The sequence below is a fragment of the Acinonyx jubatus genome, chromosome B3 (assembly GCF_027475565.1).
Source record: "Acinonyx jubatus isolate Ajub_Pintada_27869175 chromosome B3, VMU_Ajub_asm_v1.0, whole genome shotgun sequence".
NCBI lineage: Eukaryota > Metazoa > Chordata > Mammalia > Carnivora > Felidae > Acinonyx > Acinonyx jubatus.
In genome coordinates, this window is record NC_069386.1 from 131,654,753 (window position 1) to 131,670,158 (window position 15,406).

A 15,406-nucleotide genomic window follows, 5' to 3' on the forward strand; every position below is an offset into this window, starting at 1 on the left:
CAAACTCGAAAGCAGAGCTTTGCAACCTGCCCCTGCGTTTGGCACGAAGAGCAGTTCAAGGTGGGGGCACAGTGAAGTAGCTTCTGCCTCTGATCTGGTAAGACACTGGAGAGTCGCTGGGGGTCTAGGAGATTGCTAACATCATCCCTACCGCTGCAGCTTTCTGCCTCCAGAGTGGATGAGTAGAAAATCTGATTCTAGTTCTCCACGGCCCCTTCGCATCCTAATAATAACCAGTGTTGGGGGGTTATTAGTCCGACCGCCATGCCCAGCTCCTTCAGGTAGACCTGGCTTGTCCCCCGTTAGGTTCCGCCTTCGAGCCTTCAGTGTATTACTGGCCTCAGACCCTCCCTCCGTATTAGTAATCTATCATAACTATTATAATTTTTGAGCAGTCTGAAAGTATCAAGAGACTTCAGATAGACTTTAGAGCACCAAGAAGTCCCCAGGGAATGTTCCAGTTTCCTGTGGCTGAAGGATGACAATAAGGTCACCCCCGTTTCGCAGGTGAGGAAACTGAGGCCCAGAGAGGTTTACCCTCCGGTGGTCAGAACTCAGGCGGTGCTGAGGGGTGTCGAACCTGCTGGGGAGGCTAGGTTTGGAGGCAGGGGTCTTCCCCAGGCCTCGCACCACAATCTGATTCTGGTTTTTGCCGGGCTAGTCCATCCACCCTTTGGGGTGCTTTTCAGCCACTTGTGCTCATGCCACAAAGGGAGGGACCCAGTGTGGCCTTAACCCGTGTTTCCTGTTCGTTCCATATCAATACCAGCTGTGGCCTCGAACTACCACCAGGGCACAGTTTGGAAAGTACTGACTGGTGGTTTTGCTTGACATACATTATTATCGTACGCAAATGAGATTCTCGACTCAGTCCTGTGGCTCAGCGTCATTTGCAGCTGAACATTCTGCAAAGTAAACACGCAGACTGGGCCACCTGTGGGCTATTGGGTGGTCCACCGTTAACCCTTCGCCCCACACCTCTATGCGGCAGCTTAGCCACGGCGTTTGATGTCACCTGGTTTTAGGCTGGGGATTATTTCTTCTCTGTCTTATAAATAGCCGAACACGCGCCCGGGTTAGCTGTTAATCCGTGGCGCTGGCTCTGAGATTTTGGAATCACGTCTACCTGGGTTCGAGCCAACAGCCCCACGTGGCATAACTGACCAAAGTTAAAGAAACACAGAATATGAAGCCCAGTCTGTGGCTGGATCTGAGAACTGATCGGAGTGAGACACACAAGGGGCATCATCCCCATAAGGAAGCTCCGTGTACGTCATCCCACATCACTCCCTCACGGCCACAGGCCTCACGCTGTGGAAGACCCCGTGGCCCTCTGGGAATCCTTTGTGGTGAACGTGAACTTCCTCCGCTCGGTCAGAATGTCTTCAGGCCTAGTGAGAGGGAGGAGAGGGGATGGGAATCGAGAACGAGCGCTTGGGAAGCAGAAGGTTGGGTCATAATTTCCAAGAAACACACACAAAAAAACTTAAGCGCAAAAAGAGCCAGGCCACACAGTCATGAACGACTGACAGGCAGGTTTTCATCTCAGCAAATAAAAAAATCCATTGCTCTCTTTTTTATGCATCCAGTTTAAAACAGAGCCTTAGAAAAGATACGCTGCGGTTTTAAACTGGGTGCAAAATATAAACAGTGTGCTGGACAGAGCCCAGCTGCAGGGACCCCAGAGTCAGCTGAAAACAATGAAGCTTTACTCGGGGGCCAGATAACGAACTAAGCATCTAAGTGGAAGGCATTTATTTCGCTCCCAGCGTTTTGTTTCAGCTGGTTGAACTCGGGATCCAAATGTCTTGGGAAAAGCTCTTGGGGTGTCGGTCCCAAGCGGGGCCGCTCCCGGGGGTGGGTGGGAAGGGGAGAGCTTTGCTCCTCTTCCCGAAGGGTCCCAGGAGATGGCAAGGTTGTGTCCCGGCTTTTAAGGCGTCTCCTGTGTGTTATGTCCATTTTGGTGGGAAGCAAAGGTGGTCTCCCGCAAGGTAAGTGCAAAATGCCTCTTCCCCAAATGCCATGCACCGCCAGAAAGGAAGCCTGCGGCACCCTTTAGCCGTCAGCCCTGGTACCCCTCACACCGCCCCCGCCCCCCACCCCTGCCCTAGGCAACCATGAGCCTAGTTTCTGTTGGGCGCTGGGGAGCATGGTGTGCTTCCCTCGGAGTGACACCCTGTCTTGGGAGCGGAGTGCTTGGTGGGCCCGGGCAGCGGGCAGCAGCCTCCGGTCTTCTGGGCTTGCCTCTCCCAGCAGGAACGTCTGCCCCAGGTGCCAAGGCGGTGGGGGCCCCCGAGCTCTCAGGGCATGGTGGAGCCTCCACCCCACAAGGAGGGGCCAGAAGGAGGAAGGGAGCCCCCAGCTCCCTCCTGCGCTTGCCCGGGACTTGGCCTCGACCACAGGTGGCTGGGCCAGGTTGAGCAATGCCGACATCCCACCTCTCCTGGAAAGAGGGCCCTCCGACCGGATGCCGGGGTTGGAGGGCAGGGGCTCTGCCTTCTCAGAGGCGCTATTCTGGAGTGGAGCCCCAGCCTCGCAGAGCTGAAGTCCGAAGTCCATTTCACTGGTCCAAATCAAGCGATCAGCAGGCCTAACTCTTCTTGGGGGCTTGTGGGGAGGATCCGTTTCTTCGCCCTTCCAGAGACCACCCCGTGTTCAGGCTTGGGAGCCCTTCCTCCCTCTTCAAAGCCAGCAGGGCACGCCATCTCCCCCACTCTCCGGACTCCCACCCCTCTCATGGGGAGACACCACAACCACACGGGGCCTCCCTTGGACAATCCAGGACAATCTCTCATCTCAAGACTCTCACCCGAATCCCACCAGGACGGTTCCTTTACCACGTGAGGGGCCATCTTCACAGGGTTTGAGATCAGGACATGGCCGTTTCTCTGTCTACTACAGGGTGGGGAGCAGGAGGACAGAGTGGCCTCCAGCTCAGAAGCTGGCACTTTTTGCGCCAGTGCCCAGCTTGGCTCATTCCCTGACTCAGCCAGGAGAAGCATAAGATATGACTGCAGGGAAGCTTCTAGCACTGTGGGACAGTCCGGGCAGTGGAGCCGGTGGGGGTGAGGGGGTGGGAGGGGGCGGGGTGGTGTTCAAATGACAGCAGCCAACATCCTCATCCTGACTGAAACACACGAAGAGACTCAGATCCGAGCCAGGACCATCCAGCTAAGCTGCTCCTGAATTCTGGACCCATAGGAATTGTTCAATAATCGATGGTTATTGCTTTAAGCCACTGCGTTTGTGTTGTTTCGCCGCGACAAGATGCTCATACGGGACCTGGGCTTCTACTCATTCCATCAACGGCTGCTGCCCCCAAATAATTGAATCGGGTCACTATTTCCTCGGAAAATCGAGAGAAGCTGGCCTTGAGAGATGGCAGGTGGGTGTTTCAGAGGATGAAGTGAGGGATAAGGGGCCAGAGGAGCCAGGGGAGAGTCACTTCTGGGGGGCGGGGTTCTGAGTCCCAGAAGATCGGGTGGGTGGTAGCAAGGAGCCCAGGGAAGCAGCTGCCAAGAGTTGTAGTAATGGGGGCGCCTGGGGGCTCAGTGGGTTAAGCGTCTGACTCTTGATTTCAGCTCGGGTCATGATCTCACGGTTGGTGGGATCAAGCCCATGTCAGGCTGTGCTGACAGTGTGGAGCCTGCTTGGGATTCTCTCTCTCCCTCTCTCTCTCTCTGCCCCTGCCCCATTTGCACTCTCTTTCTCTCTCTAAATAAATAAACACTTAAAAAGAAAGTTGCAGTAACGAAGGCTGAGGCACACCTCCGTTAACATCTGCTGGGGCTGGTTCCTTCTGGAGCCCCCAGGCCACACGACAGGGGTTCTAGGAGAAAAGTGAAGGTGGACAGGCAACCAGAAGACCAGACCTTTAGAGCACGCTGCACAGAGAGAAGCTTCCACCCTTTCCAGAGGCTGCAGAGAGGAGCAGACAAGGATGGTTAAGGGAACTCGGCCTTCAGTTAGCGACACACGGGTTTAGCACAAGTTAAGGGGAGTCATTCTTCTAAGACATGGAATTATGGATATACACTGTCATGTTTCTTTAAGCATCTTATTTAATGCCAAAAAAAAAAAAAAAAAATCCCACAGATCCGAATCAGGTGTTTGTACATTGACAAGATTTTTCTTTTCTTAAAGCTTGGATAAATACATCTTTACACACACACACGTTGGTAAAAAGTAAACCCTTACTGCTTTGTTAAAAGTAAAACCCACACACAAAGAACTTTTCTGGCCAAACGCCCAAAGTAAGAAAACATCACACGTCTACAAAACAGCCACGCTGGGATACGTGTATGCCTTCTGGTCGACACCACTCATCCAGACCTGCCCGAACAAAGGGAAAACCGACTTCAAGACCAGGAAGGGAAAACATACATGCCTCTTACAAGTGTTAAAGACAAGTAGCTGCGGAATTCTGAAAATGCCCAATAAATAGCTCATAGTATAAAAATTCTTAACTCCATATTGTTTACCTTTAACCAACGGCAGTACCAATTATCATGACTCGTGAGTTCGAGCCCCACATCAGGCTCTGTGCTCACAGCCCAGAGCCTGGAGCCTGCTTCGGATTCTGTGTCTCCCTCTCTCTCTGCCCCCTCCCCCATTTGTGCTCTGTCTCCCTCTCTCTCTCAAAAATAAATAAAAACATTAAAAAAATTAATTAATACTTGATGATGCTAGCCCAGCTAGAATTAATCAATTTTTTAAAATCTACCATAAAATATTATAAATATAGGATTCAAGAAAGCAGCTAAAAAAAAAAGCTACTATTTACTAAATGCAGGAGGCATCAAGCCAAAAAAAAAAAAGAAAGAAAGAAAGAAAGAAAATGCTATTCCCTTTGGGGAGAATTAATACTATAGTAATACTAATAAAAATAATAAAAGATGGCATACAAGGCAGATATAAATCCTTGATGTGAGAATATTTCTTGCATTGTAAGAATTGGGTCTTCTAGAGAATTACGTCCTTCTAGAGAGACTTAGAAAAAAAGCCATGCAAATAAAATTCCAATTACATGCCAGCTGAGTGACTCTGTCAAAGGTTTGCCCCAGAAGGGGTTTTTTTTTTTCTTCCAGAAACGTCCCACTTGCCATCCAAATTGATGTTTACAACCAACACAAGACGTCACCAACTTCCAAAGCAAACCCTATCTGGAGACTGCTTAAGAGCGAACAAAGAGGAGTTTCCCAGATTCCCATATTGGAAAACTGAGAGAGCAGGAGAGAAAGACACAGCTGTGCAGGTCAAGAACCTCATTAAGTCAGGCAGAATTTGGGAGCGATCAAGAAGGGTGCAAGCAAGTCTCTGCAGGTTGACTAGTCCCCCTCCTCGGCGGGGAGTGAGTACTTGGTGCTAGGCAGGAAGGCTGCAACAGGCAGCCTGGGAGTCTGAATATAATAAACGCTCCTCTCATATTTAGGGAATGATGCATTAGCTACTGCTTATCAGGCAACTAACGGAGCCAGAAACAAAAAGGTTACGAGGACACCTTCAGAAACAGCCCTTTGAAACTGGAAACGAGTTTTGGCCAGAGAATAACCCACTCCGGTCGGTGATTCTTCTGCCCCAAACGCCACCTGGGACTGCTACACAGCTGGTGTGGTTGGACAGCAAGCAGCTGTTCAAAACTGTCTAAAATTATTTGGCGGCTACACGCAGATAATCGCTGCTGCAGGGTTTAGAGCCTATGGCTGATTCATCTTAACGTGGTAACCTGCACTGAGCAAGATCAAGCACAGCTTCCCTTGGAAAGGTGGGAGGGGGCGCCTGGGTGGCTCAGTTAAGCATCCCAGTTCCCCTCAGGTCATGATCTCACAGCTCATGAGTTCGAGCCCCACGTTGGGCTCTGTGCTGACAGCTCAGAGCCTGGAGCCTGCTTCGGATTCTGTGTCTCCCTCTCTCTCTGCCCCTCCCCCGCTCATACTCTGTCTCTCTCTCTCTCAAAAATAAACATAAAAAAAAAAAGAAAGGTGCTAGAAAGCAGAAGTAAACTGTGAGAGAGAGAGAGAGAGAGGAAGAGAGAGAGAAGGAGAAATGACAACCAAAAGAAAAGAGTCAAGTGATTTACTTTGTTGCCAGTTACAAATTTGGGCCAGTTAGCAACACTGAGGTACCCTCATTTCTCAAAGATGGAACAAAGTGTGGACCTGAAGGTCCAGGCTAGATGATGTCCCCACCCCTGACCTGCTAAAGGAAAAGTCAGCAAACTGTTTCACAGCCTTCCTACCCAGCTGCTGGGTCTACACTAGAATGCCATGTCTGTTGGAAGTATGCTCCTTAGAAGGCAATACAGCCTTAGGGCATTTGGACACTCTTCTCTACACTCGGGTGTCATGGCTCCCCCTTCCTCAGAGCTCCTGGTATTGCTTACCAGGCATTTACCTGAAAGGAATAGCTTCTAGTTTTAAAGGACCTTTAAGTAAGAGACAGTAATCAAGCCAGTTGCCATGTAAGACAAGAACGAAAGTCATGATTTGAGTCTATTCTAAAAATAAACAACGTGGGGCATCTGGGTGGCTTAGTCAGTTGAGCATCTGACTCTTGATTTTGGCTCAGGTCACGATCTCTGGGTTGTGGGATCGATACCCAAGTGGGGCTCCACACCGAGCATGGAGACTGCTTGAGATTCTCTCTCTCTCCCTCTACCCCCCTCCCTCCTCATGTGCACACTGTCTCTCTAAAATAAAAAATAAAAATAAAAAGGCGTGCCTGGTGGCTTAGTCATTAAGCGTCAGACTTCAGCTCAGGTCATGATCTCGCCATTCTGAGTTGGAGTCCCTTGTGGGGCTCTGTGCTGACAGCTCAGACCTGGAGCCTGCTTCGCATTCTGTCTCCCTCTCTCTCTGCCCCTCCCCAGCTTGCTCTCTCTCTCTCTCTCTCTCTCTCTCTCAAAAATACATAACAAACATTAAAAAAATAAAACAAAAATAAAAAATAATCATTGGGACACCTGGCTGGCTCAGCCGGTAGAGCATGCAAGTCTTGATCTCAGGACTGTGAGTTCGAGCTCCACATTGGGTATAGAGATTACTTCAATAAATAAACTTAAAAAAATTAAAATAAACAACCCTTCCCTCCTTGCTACCATAAATGCCAAATTGAAGATGGTACAAATAAGAAGGGAAGAGAATATTTTCAAATTATTAAATGAAGAGAACAACCTCATCAATGGGAAAACCATGAAATGAAAACCAGAAAATATTACAAACCTAAGTCCTTTAAAAAGATGGTATTCAATTAAAAATTTTAAATGCTCACATGTTCTAATGTAACACCTGACTAGTTTCAAGTTTTAGGAAATTCTTGAACAAAAGATACACATCAAAACAGCAAGGTATGGGCGCCTGGGTGGCTTAGTCAGTTGAGCGTCCGACTTCGGCTCAGGTCATGATCTCGCGGTCCGTGAGTTCGAGCCCCGCGTCAGGCTCTGGGCTGATGGCTCGGGGCCTGGAGCCTGCTTCTGATTCTGTGTCTCCCTCTCTCTCTGCCCCTCCCCCGTTCATGCTCTGTCTCTGTCTCAAAAATGAATAAAACGTTAAAAAAAAATTAAAAAAAAAAACAAACAGCGAGGTAGGAGCCTGCTCCCTTCCCCAAAGAATCCCCAGTAAGAGGCCCCACGAGCCCCCGTCAGTGATGGCACCAGAAGGAACCTTGCCTCTGATAGGCCCTGGGTGAGCTCTAAGGTTCCTAAGCTCTAAGATTCTAGATAAGCTAAAAATACTGCTATGACGATAGTATGATCTGATCCACTATGTAGCCCTCTGAAATAAACAAAGTTGGCTCAAATAATAAGACCTTCTACAAATCAGCCCAGTGCTAATACACTTCAAACCCACACTCAGAACTATAATATACATTATAAATTTTTACTATTTGATGGCCCAAAACATTAACAATCTTTTAGATTAAATTTAATTTTTTTAATGTTTATTTACTTTTGAGAGAGAGAGAGACAGAGGGTGAGCGGGGGGAGGGGCAGAGAGAGAAGGAGACACAGAATCCGAAGCAGGCTCCAGGCTCCGAGCTGTCAGCACAGGGCCGAACGCAGGGCTCGAACCCATGAACTGTGAGACCATGACCTGAGCTAAACTTGGACGCTTAACTGACTGAGCCACCCAGGCGCCCCTAAAAATCTATTTAATTTTCAATCTACCTATTCTCAGTTTCTATTTCAATATACTAATTGATATTCACTATACAGAACCAGGCAAAGACACTTTTAAAATTAAGTTGCTATATAATAGAGAGCCTTCATTATTCAACAACAGCTACATCTATGTTCTTCCCATCTTTGGGATCAAAGCACCTGATAGAAGTTTTCCTCTTCTTTCCATAATTTGGCTATTGTTGAAAGTGCTAAATGTCCATCAACTGATGCATGGTTAAAGAAATTGTGGTTTATGTACACAATGGAATACTACTTGGCAACGAGAAAGAATGAAATATGGCCTTTTGTAGCAACACTGACAGAACTGGAGAGTGTTATGCTAAGTGAAATAAGTCACACAGAGAAAGGCAGATACCATATGTGTTCACTCTTACGTGGATCCTGAGAAACCTAACAGAAGACCACAGGGGAGGGGAAGGGGAAAAAAAAAGAGAGGGAGGGAGGCAAACCATAAGAGACTCTTAAAAATTGAGGATGAACTGAGGGTGGATGGGGGGGTGGGAGGGAAGGGAAGGTGGGTGATGGGCATGGAGGAGGGCACCTGTTGGGATGAACACTGGGTGTTATATGGAAACCAATTTGACAATAAATTTCATATTAAAAAAATATATATATATGTGTGTATATATATATATATATACACACACACACACACACACACATATATATATACATATATATATATATACGTATATATATATATATATATAAGTTTTCCTCTTCTTTAACTGATCCTTCAGTGTGCTGGTGAGGCAGGGAAGGACGGGTGGAGTTATTCCCATTTTATGGCTGAAGAAATAGAGGCAGAGAGAGGCTAAGTGACTTGCTCAGATTGATCAAGTCTGTGGCCAGTCTGGAAATATGGGACCAACTTCCTGCCCACTTCCTTTCATAAAGCCATCAGCAATACTGATGGAAAGTGCCACACACAGTGCAACATGCAGAAACATAGCTGGGGGGCGGGGGGGCATGGACCACACCCGACCTGGATGGCGGGCTGTGCTCACTGCCCTGCCTCCTGGCACTTGGGTTCTCGCCAGGGGCTCGCTGCACCAGTCACTTTGCCTCTAACTTCACCACACAGTGTCTCCCGTGGTCTTGGGGCTTTTCCGAACACAAGAGACATAACTTAGTAACACATTGGTTGATACAAGGAAATAAATACTACTTATTCACTAACAGTCCTAGAATACAGACACAGAGCATTATGCCCAAGATTCATCAGCAAAAAAGTTAAGAATGGAAATTTCACCTAAAACTGTTCTTCAAGTCTGTGGTTCATGGGCAAATGATTAATTTCCAATGTCTGAATACCTTTAAAGGGGCAAATATTTATGTATCAGTTCAATCACAGGAAACCCGCCCACCCACTTGACTTTCCAAGTCAAGAGCCACATTTAATGCACATGTGCACGCTGTTAGCATGGCTGGTATCTGATGCCGAGGTGGGATACTGTACCTTAGAGTTTGCCGTGTGAGAGGCACATATGCAACTTTTATTTTCTCTGTATTAAAAATATTCATCTTTAAACAAAAATAACCAGTCATGGGCACCTGGGTGGCTCAGTCATTGGAGCATCCGACTTCAGCTCAGGTCATGATCTCATGGTTCGTGGGTTCGAGCCCTGAGTCGGGCTCTGTGCTGACAGCTCAGAGCCTGGAGCCTGCTTCGGATTCTGTGTCTCCCTCTCTCTCTGACCCTCCCCTGTTCGCACTTTGTCTCTCTCTCAAAAATAAACAAACATTAAAAAAAAAAAAAACAAAAACCAGTCAGGCTCTTTTCAGTGAGGAACATTATTAACTTTGCAAAGCAATCACAATGAAAAGAAGCCTAGTGCTAGCAAAAAGTGCTAGATATGCTTGTCATTCTCTATATAAGATGAATTTACTATGAAAAAAAAAATTCCCTGTGATGCTTTGCTTAATTTCCCTATCTCCCAACATAAGGGAGTAACTCATACCAGAGAGTATTCCAGTACAGGTGGGGATCACAGCAAGGCAGATAGATAATTTGAAAAATTATGATCCAATTATAAAAATTTGACATTGTAACTTAGACTTTAATAGTTCCCGGATATGCTACTATATTTAAAACAAAACCCTTTACTATAACCACCATAATGTGCTAACATTTGAAAAACTTAACATGAAACTAGTATAGAAACTAATTAAAAGAAAAATTCTACATGATAAAGACTATACATTAAGTATAATAGTCACAAATACTTATCATTTTCACTTTCATAATATACCTAGGACACAACTAAGTCATTTTAAACTCTAATTAGAATTTCTGAACACTCAACTTTTTCCCTGAATGTATCATTAGATACACCATTAGAACAAGTTTTCTGAATTTTTAGGTGAGTAGAATTTGATTATTCTGACTTTAGAAAGCCAACACTCTGGGGCACCTGGGTGGCTCAGTTGGTTAAGCATCCAACTCTTTGTTTCCCCTCAGGTCGTAATCTCACAGTTTGTGAATTTGAGCCCCACATTGGGCTCTGTGCTGACAGCATGGAGCCTGCTTGGGATTCTCTCTCTCCCTCTCTCTTTGCCCCTACCCCTCATGTGCTTTCCCTCTCTCTCTCTCTCAAAATAAATAAACTTAAAAAAAAAAAAAGAAAGAAAGAAAGCCAACACTAGGCTCAAAAGCAAGGGCACTGAAACTTAAAAATTGGAATACTTTTACAGTGGACTTTACTCCCATATCTAAAAAAGATATATTAGACTGGGGGTACCTGATCGACTGATAAATGGATAAAGAAGATGTGGTATACATATACAATGGAATATCACAGCCATCAAAAAGAATGAAATGTTGCCATATGCAGTGATGTGGATGGAGCTAGAATGTATTATCCTAAGTGAAATAAGTCAGTCAGAGAAAGACAAATACCATATGATTTCACTCACATTTGAAATTTAAGAAACAAAACAGATGAACATATGGGAGGGGGGGAAGAGAAGAGAGGGAAACAAACCACAAGAGACTCTTAATGACTGAGAACAAAATGAGGGTTGATAGAGGGAGGTGGGTGGGGGGATGGGCTGGATGGGTGATGGGCATTAAGGAGGGCACTTGTTGGGATGAGCACTGGATGTTGTATGTAAGTGATGAACCATAGAATTCTACTCCTGAAACCAATACTGCCCTGTATGTTAACTAACTAGAATTTAAATGAAGAAAAAATTGGGGTGCTTGGCTGGCTTGGTCAGTGGACCATGTGCCTCTTGATTCCGGGGTTGTGGGTTTGAGCCCCTCATTGGATATGGAGTTACTTAAAAATAATAATAAAATCTTAAACTAAAAATAAAAGCTGCATCAGCATCACTCAGTAAAATAATACTATAAACAAATATTTATCTTTCCAGTCCCTTCTTGTAAAACATATATACCATTACACTAATGATACAAAAAAATACTTCTACTAGCTCATATATTTTAGATAGGCTTTATTCTAAATATTTTAAGAAAGAATTTTCAATAGCTAGTTTTTATTTAAAAATATCTTCAAAACATTTACCATTCAAAATATATAAAAAGTACTGATATTAGTGTGCTATTATACTCACCACATAAAGATTTTAGGAGAAATAATCTGCAGTTTGAAACAACTTTATTTTACATGTGCCATAAAAGCATTTTGAAAATTTCAGTCTAATTATCTTTCTTCAGTACGGTTCATCATTGCCAGAAACAAAAGAAGTTTCATGTGATGTCTCAGTTAGTGAATAAAAAAATTTATAAGTTCTCTCATATTGATAAAACTTTTACCTTTAATGAGTATAAATAAATTATCCAGGGGTGGCTGGGTGGCTCAGTCAGTTAAGCATCTGACTTCGGCTCAAGTCATGACCTCATGGTTTGTGGGTTCGAGGCCCGCACTGGGCTCTGTGCTGACAGCTCAGAGCCTGGAACCTGCTTCAGATTCTGCGTCTCTCTCTCTCTCTCTCTGCCCTTCCCCTGCTGGCGCTCTCTCTCTGTATCTCAAAAATGAATAAATGTTAAAAAAATTTAAAAAACAGAGAGTAACTGAAATGATTAGGCTTTAAAACAATTGTCGAGGATACAGATATTTTCACCACATACCGTGGAGTTAAGGGAGACAATTGACCTCTGACTACTTGGATGGCAAAGCCAGGAGTGACGTGACTTGCAGATATCTCGATGGCACTATGTTTGAGAGTAAGACAACTGCTCCAAATGATTTCATGAATGAATAAAGTAATATTTCAGCCAACCGCATACATGAACCAGCTTCTGAGAGAGAAAGGTAACATTGGTAAGGCAAGAGAGAGTGGAGAAAAATATTCACCAAAGAAAAATGTATGCAACACAAGAGCCTGGTGGCCCCATTAGGACAATGAAGCCAAAAGCAAGAGATAAACCTTTAGAGCGGAGATCAAAGTGATGATAAGCTGAAAGAGACCATCGTCAAAACACACAGCATTTTGGTATCTACCCAAACGTTACCCAAAACTGGGAGCTATCCCCTGGTAGGCTGCAGTTTGGGGGTTCTCTGCAGGCAACACATTCACTCTGTCCCTCAGAATTTAATTTCTCTTTTTAGCGAAGACTCTCCAGCTATAGTATTAATTCTGCTTCAAACAGGCTTGTTGCCACTTAAACAACAGTGGAGATGGCTTTGTCGGAAGAGCAAGGTGTTAGCACTGACCACATCAACATGACTCCATCTTCTCTGGCTGATCGTGAGTGTGTGCGTGCGTGTGTGTGATTTTTTAAAAATTAGGGTAACGTTCACATAACACAAAATTTCCCATCTAAAGCGTACAGGTCAGCGGTTTGTACAACCATTACCCTATTGAATTCTGAATGTTTTAATCACCCCCAAACCTCATCACCTACATGCATTAGCAGTCGCTCCCCATTTCTGTCTCCCATCATCCTCTGGAAATCTCTAATCTACTTTCTATCTTGATGGATAGGCCTGTTATGGACATTTCATATACAGGAGCTAACACAATAAGTGGCTTTTTGTGTTTGGCTTCGTCTACTTTATTTTTTTATTATTTAAGAAAATTTTTAAATGTTAATTTTTGAGAGAGAGAGGGAGACAGGGTGTGAGCAGAGGAGAGGCAGAGAGAGACAGGGAGAGGGAGACACGGATTATGAAGCAGGCTCCAGTCTCCGAGTGTCAGCACAGAGCCTGATGCGGGGCTTGAACCCACGAGCAGCAAGATCATGACCTGGGCCGACGTCAGATGCTCGACTGACTGAGCCAACCGGCGCCCCTGGCTTTGTCTATTTTAACTGGCAGTTCGTAAACCATTCCAAAAGGGTTGTAATTCCCAGGGCACCACATCACAGGTGTTCAAGATTCTCGGTCTGTCCTCATGGGTGTAGTCCAGCTTCTACAGAGCTACTATGCATGATGTTCTAGTTCCTGGACTGCCTTTTGATCGCATGCAAATGGACTATAATCGGAACTACAAATTACCATTCCCCAGAATATGTGAAGTTTCTAAAGTGGGAAAGAATAACAAAAACAGGACTAAAATTCTTGATTTGATCGCAATATCTTAACAGTAACATATGCTCAGGTTATGTTTTTTCTCTTGGTACCAGTGACATTTAAGCTATTCTGGAAGACTGGGAAAAGCAAGCCATATCTTTTACTATTTTCAGTATTTTTTTTAGCACTTAATAAGTGCTTTGTAGCATGTGCAATGTTTGGTAAAATCCGAAGTTAAAATGAGAAACCACAAGTGGGCTGACTGGATCACATATGGACACTCACGGAAGGATTCGCTTTCAGAGCTATGTTTGTTCTCCCTGAACGAGCTCCTGGAGTTTTAACTAGAATTGTCACTTACTTCTGCTCCAAAGTAAGTCTCTCAAGTGTTTGTCTTGTCCCTATGATGTAGAAACTCGCAGATAGGGAGGTAGGCATAATGCCTTAGCTTTTCAAAAGATTAACCCACTGTGAAGTGGGTTAATCTCTGCAGAATTTTTTAAAAGCCTAAAAATATTTTTATAAACTCGGAAGGCGTTGTCATCCTAAGGGCCTTGAGCTCAGTCTGTCTCTCATTCACCCACACACAAGAAAAAGTCTTGAAATAGTACAACACAGAAACCCTTTGGGAGCAGTCCTTCTAGGAAATGAGAGGCTCTAACTCCCAAAGTGGCCGAAATCTTATTTCCTGCTGTATTACCCATGTCGAGAATAGTACCTGGCCTGAGCAGGAGCTCAAAAAGACGTGTGTGAAGGAACAAATGAATAAACTGGGTTTCCTCCTATGTGAACCCATGACAACCAAATTATCATTGCAAGAAGCCACTGTGGGGAAAATGACTTTGGTGACTGAAAATGATTACCATCAGATTTCTGCTCTGGGCCACAACAGAGTAGCTTGTGTGTTTATTCCAGGAATGCAACATTTGAAAATCAATTACTGTAATTAATCACTAGATGAGAACGAAAGAGAAAAACCACATGGTCATCTCAGAAGAGGTAGAACAAGCGTTTAATTAAAACTCTCAGAAAACTAGGGAGAAAAAAACCCCTTAATTTGGCAAGTGGTATCTATTAAAAAATTTACAGCAAACATCATATTGAATGGTAAAATACTGAGTTCTTATTTTGAGTTTAGGAACTAGCCAAAGAGGTCCACTGTCACCATTCTATTCAAGATTTTGCCAGAAGTCTAGTCAGCTCAGTAAGGGAAAAAAAGAAAAATTGGAAACAGAGAAGTGAAACTATCATTTTTAGGAGATATGAGTGTATACATGAAGAAATACAAAAGAATCTAGAGAATTAGTATAATTAAAGTGAAGTTAGTAAGGTTGAGAGATGCAAAGGCAGAATAGAAAATAATTATATTTCTACATACTAATGCACAATAATTAGATAATAACATATAAACATCAAAAATCTAAAGATAAATCTAACCTCCACATGTAAATCTTAAAACCTTGTTGAGACAAAGTAAAGATGATCTAATTAAATAGAGAGATATACCATGTCTATGGATTACAAAACTCAAAATTGAGAAAATATAAATTCTCCTGAAATTGATCTCTATAACTTAATGCCATACCAATTAAACCCTAATAGGTAACCTCCCCAAGGAAAACAACAACCTGTTTCTAAAATGTGTATGGAAGGGGTGCCTGGGTGACTGAGTCGGTTGAGCGTCCGACTTTAGCTCAGGTCATGATCTCACGGTCTGTGAGTTCGAGCCCCGCATCGGGCTCTGTGCTGA